We start from the raw sequence: 6,178 nt of genomic DNA on the forward strand, positions 1-6,178 counted from the left end.
CACACTCATGGAATCCCTCCTGTAACCACTCCCTGGCTGGACCCAGGAAACATACCTGTGCAGCTCTGGGAGCCAGGCTAGGACATGAGCCGTGGGAGTCCTGGCTCCACTCCCAGGCCCAGTATGGGCTGGATGTGTGACACGGAGAGGACCCCCTCCCTTCCCTGGGCCTTGGTTTCCCTATCTGTACAATGAGGCCTCAATCTGTTGGTGTCTGGGGAGCCCCCCAGCTCTAACCTCTTCCAGAACTTGGAAGCCTCATGTTATACGAGTTCCCTACCCATTCCATGCCCTATCCAGCTGAGGCTGTAGAGGGGGACAGGGGTGGGGCAGAAAGAACTACTAGCTCTAGGCCAGGCCTCTCCAGGGCTTTGCAAATAAAGGTTTGGTGCTCAGCCTAGTGGTCCTGGCTTTGGGAAGAGCCCTTACTCCCTTGTCCAGCCTGTTCTCCCACTCCCACTCAGGGCCTCTATGGGAGAGGCACCCGCAGGTAGCACCCTGGTCTGGCTGGTCTGTCTCCTTCCTCAGGTGGGGTTTTGCAGCCCTGGAAGGGGTGGGAGTAGCCATCTCAGGCCAGGCTGGGGTGCGAAAACTCTCAGGAGGAGGAGGAGGCTATGACCACTCAGAGTCCAAATCTGACCGTGGCTCCTTACCACCTCTATGCTGACTCTGGAGTGGGAACAGCCATGAGCCCAGACCTCCTGTGCACCACTGAGACCAGCCTACAGCACCTAAGAGCACAGAAAAAGGCCAGTACACCTGGATCAAAATACTAGCTCTGCTTCTCACTAGCTGTATGATCTTAGGTAAGACAGGACAATTACAGTTCCCACCCCATAGGGCTGCTGGGATGACAAAATGAGCTATGCCTGGCATGCAGGGAGTGTGTTTGTTGTCACTCTATACCTTCTCATGGATCTCATGCCATCATGCCCACCTTATATCCAAGGAAACTGAGGCCTGGGGAGATTGGCTCAGTAAGAGGTAGAGAGTAGGGGTTTTGGTCCTTATTGATATGATCTTGGCTAGTTGTTTTTTAAAAAATCCTCACCTGAGGACATTTTCATTAATTTTTATAGAGAGAGGGAGAGAAAAATCAATGTGAGAAACACTGATCATGCACCCTGACCAGGGCTGGGGATTGAACCCACAACCTTTCAGTGTGTATGGGATGACACTCCTACCAACTGAGCCACACTGGCCATGGCAACCTTGGCTAGTTTTTGTTTTTTAAATATATTGGAATGTAGTCTGTAAACATGCGTATTACACAGGTACAGTAAAATAACAAAACACTGAAAACAACAAGAACCACACAAATGCGTAAACACCCCCAAACACTCAAGTGCCCCTCATCAAACTTTGGCAGGTTATTGAACCTCTTGGGCTTCGGTTTCCTCATCTGTAAAGTAGGGATAATGAGGCTCAGAGGAGTAAGGTGCTTCAGGTTTCAGTTTTGTAATCCATGGTGATGGAGCAAGGTTGAAGGCCGAGTTTTTATTTTATTTTTATTTTTTATTGATTTCAGAGAGGAAGGGAGAGGGAGAGAGAAACATCAATGATGACAGAGAATCATTGATTGGCTGCCTCCTGCATGTCCCCTACTGGGGATCGAGCCACAACTCAGGACCCTTCAGTCCCCAGGCTGATGCTCTATCCACTCAGCCAAACTGACTAGGGCAAGGCCAAGTAGAGTTTTCCAGACTTCATGGTCTCCCCTTGAGTGGGGGCTGTAGGCTCAGGGACTGAGAGAGAAGACACACAGCTTAGGGCCAGGCATACCCAGGCACAAAGATGAGGCCAATAAATCTACAGTTGCACCTTTGAGTCCTTCAGGGACTCAACCACATACCTGCTGACCGATAAGGATTCCTCACATGGGGGTCACTACAGCTTCCTACAACAGCCTGGCTAGGGCCAGCAAGAATGTGTTCTTGCCTTCCCCACACCCCATACCCAACACCCCACATTCCCTTACCTGTGTCCTGGCATCTGGCCCCAAGTGAAGAGACATTAGAGAATATGAACTAAGGGAGGTCCATTACTAGGGTTAGGAAAACTGGATAGGTGGTGGACGTACCAGGAAACAGTCTGAAGGTTGGACATGCTAGATTGCAAGTGCCTGTAGGACATCCAGGGAAGATATGGGCCTGAGCTAGAGAGAGAGCTTTGAAGACCAGGGTGGCATTTGAAAGCTTGCAGATGGTGGATCAGGGAGGATGATGAAGCCCTGTGGAGCACCTATGTTTAAGAGAGGAGGAGGCCAAAGGGAAGGAGGCATCCAAGCTCTATTATGACCCCTGGATCTGGAGCCTGAATACTCTGGGGCCTTAAATGAATTGTGTCCTGGGGCCTCAGGAGGTTCAGATGAGTCAGGGCAAGAGAAGCCCACACTCTCCTAGGAAACTTGGAAGAAAATCCGAGAGACCCTCACCCCACAGGACTCCACTTAGTTTCAGTTTCAGCTCTGGTTCTGGGAATCTCTGACTCTTGCCCTGTCTGTAGCTTGCTGCCCTGTAGATTATAAGGTGCCCAGGCACAGTTCTCAGAACCCTTCTCTTTCACAACCACCCCCGCACCCCAGCCCAACATGATCTCACCAACCTTTAAATACCATTCTATGCCAACAGCTGCCAAAATTAGATTTCCACCCCAATTCTGTATCCAGGCATTATTTGTGGCCTCCCATGTACAACCACCTACTGGACAGATATTCTTCTCCCAAGCCTGCTCTTCCCACACTGTTTCCTGTTTCAGTAAATGGCAAATTCATCTTTCCATTACTCAGGTCAAAAACTTTGAAGTTGCCCTGACCGGTTTGGCTCAGTGGATGGAGCGTCAGCCTGTGGACTCAAGGGTCCCAGGTTTGATTCCAGTCAAGGGCATGTACCTTGGTTGCGGGCACATCCCCAGTAGGGGGCGTGCAGGAGGGAGCTGATCGATGTTTCTCTCTCATCACTGTTTCTCTCTATCCCTCTCCCCTTCCTCTCTGTAAAAAAATAATAAAATATATTTAAAAAAAACCAAACTTTGAAGTTATACCTTCCTCCTCTCATACCCCACTTTGCAGCTACCAGCAAATCCTATAGGTGTTACTACTTCTCACCACCCCAGCCAGGTTTGAGCCACTGTCACCTCTTACTTATATTTTAGCAGTGGTTTTCTGACTGGTCTCCCAGGCTCTTCCCTTGCTCTAACTCAGCTCTACAGCACCTGGAATGATCCTCTCAAAAAATGAGCTATAGCTTATCATTTACTCCTCTGCCCTGTCTTCCAGTAGCCTTAAGGGGCCCTGTTACTCTCTCCCTTATTCATTCCCTTACAGCCTGTAAGGAGGCAGGTATAACTTCAGATTTTTTAAAAAAAATTTTTATTGATTTTTTACAGAGTAACTTCAGAGTTTTTGACCTGAGGAAAAAGGAAACATTGATGGGAGGGAAACATCAATCAGCTGCCTCCTGCATGCGCCCTACCGGGGATCGAGCCCACAACCTGGGCATGCGCCACAACCAATAATAAAAACAGTGACCTCAACCGCTGAGCAACACCAGCTGGCTCTTTTTTTTTTTTTTATACTGGTTCTCTCTGCAAGAAAGAGGACCCAAATAAATAAAATCAGAAATGAAAGAGGTGAAATAACAACTGACACCACAGAAATGCAAATAATTGTAAGAAAATACTACACAACTATATGCCAACAAACTGGACAACCTGGGTAAAATGGACAAATTTCTGGAAACAAAAATCTCCCAAAACTCAGGAAGAATCAGAAGACCTAAACAGGCCCATAACTACTAATGAAATTGAAACAGTAATTTAAAAAAACTCTCAGCAAACAGAAGTCCTGGACCGGATGGCTTCACAGGAGAGTTTTACCAAACCCTCAAAGAACTAATACCTACTTGTATTGTCCTCAAACTATTCCAAAAATTTCAAAAGAAGGGAAGACTTCCAAGCTCTTTTCACAAGACCAGCATTAACCTAATTCCAAAACCAGATAAAGACACTACAAAGAAAGAAAATTACAGGTCATTCCCTGATGAACATAGATGCTAAAATCCTCAATAAAATATTAGCAAATCAGATCCAGCAATACATTAAAAATATCATATTCTATGGGCAAGTGGGATTTATTCTGGGGATGCAAGGCAGTACAATATTAATAAATCAATAAATGTGACAAATCGCATAAACAGACTGGAAGACAAAAATCACATGATCATATCAATTGAGGCAGAAAAAGCATTTGACAAAATCCAACCCCCATTTCTGATAAAAACTCTCAGCAAAGAGGTAATAGAGGGAACATACCTGAACATAATAAAGGCCATATATGACAACCCTATAGCTAATATCATATGGGCAAAAACTAAAAGCATTTCCCTTAAGAACAGGAACAAGACAGGGATGTCTGCTTTCACCACTCTTATTCAACATAATACTGGAAGTCCTAGCCACAGCAATCAGATAAGAAGAAGAAATAAAAGGTATCCAAATTGGAAAGGAGAAATTAAAACTCGAGACCAAGTAATCGACCCATATCATTATTGTCAATTAGTATTTGACAAAGGAGGCAAGAGCATACAATGGAGTAGAAACAGTCTTTTCAAATAAATGGTGTTGGGAAAATCAGACAGGTACATGCTAAGTAATAAAACTAGACCACTAACTTACCCAGATAGAAGAATAAACTCAAAATGGGTAAAATACTTAAATGTAAGGATATGTGTGTGTATGTGACTGAAACCATAAACATCCTAGAAGAAAATATAGACAATAAAATCACTTACATCTCACTTAGCAGAATTTTTGCTGATAAACCTCATAGGGCAAGAGAAATAAAGTAAAAAAATAAACAAATGGGACTACATCAAACCAAAAAGCTTCTACACAGCAAAAGAAGCCACCATCAAAATGAAAAGGGAACCTACTGTATGGGAGAACATACTTCCCAATGATACATTTGATAAGGGGCTAATTTCCAAAATATATAAAGAACTCATATAACTCAACAAAAGGAAGACAATCCAATTTTAAAATGGGAAAAGGACCTAAACAGATAATCTCCAGAGGACATACAGATGGCCAAGAGACATGAAAAAATGCTCAATATCGCTAATTATCAGAGAGATGCAAATTAAAACTACAATGAGATATCACCTCACACCTGCCAGAATGGCTACCATCAATAAATCAACAAACAGTAAGTGCTGGTGAGGATGTGCAGAAAAGGACCACAGTACACTGCTGGTGGGAATGCAGACCAGTACAGTCACTGTGGAAAGAGTATGCAGGTTTCCTCAAAATATTAAAAATGGAACTGCCATTTGACCCAGAGATCCCACTTCTGGGAATATATCCCAAGAAACCAGAAACACCAATCAGCAAGAACATATGCACCCCTATGTTCATCGCAGCATTATTTACAATAGCTAGATCTGGAAACAGCCAAGTGACCATCAACAGATGAATGTATAAAAAAGCTGTGGTACATTTACACAATGGAATACTTCATGGATGTAAAAAGAAGGATCTCTTACCCTTTGTAACAGTATGGATAGACTTGGAGAATATTATGCTAAGCAAAATAAGCCACTCAGAGAAAGACAAATATCATATGATCTCACTTATATGTAGAATCTAATGAACAAAATAAACTGATGAACGAACAGGTCCAGAGACATGGATGCACGGAACAGACTGATAGATCTCAGAGGGAAGGTGGTGGGGGTGCGGAGATTAACCAAAGAATTTATATGCATTTACGCATAGCCAATGGACACAGACAATAGTGCTGTGAAGGCCTGGACATAGGGTGGGAGTTAGCAAAAAAAAGGGGGGGGGGAATGGGGGACATCTGTAACACTCTTAAGAATAAAAAACAAAAAATGAAAACGCGATACATTCAAGCTAATGAACTCTTTTAAAAAGTTTTAAAGAGCTTTCATGAGGCAAAGTGTAAAACACTCCCCTACTCCATCCCCAGGCTTTGAGGACATATACTGCCCTCTCGTGGCTATTATAGGAAAACCCCTCTGTTGTGGGTGGGGGAGTTGGTGTTCTCAGCATTTGTACAGTATAAACTTTCTTATCTTGACCTCATGGGTCATGCAATCCCAGGGCCTCCAGTGTGAGCTGCCACTGCTCTGTGTAGCGGAGAGGACACAGGTTTTGGAGT

The sequence above is a fragment of the Myotis davidii genome, unplaced genomic scaffold, assembly GCF_000327345.1.
Source record: "Myotis davidii unplaced genomic scaffold, ASM32734v1 scaffold534, whole genome shotgun sequence".
NCBI lineage: Eukaryota > Metazoa > Chordata > Mammalia > Chiroptera > Vespertilionidae > Myotis > Myotis davidii.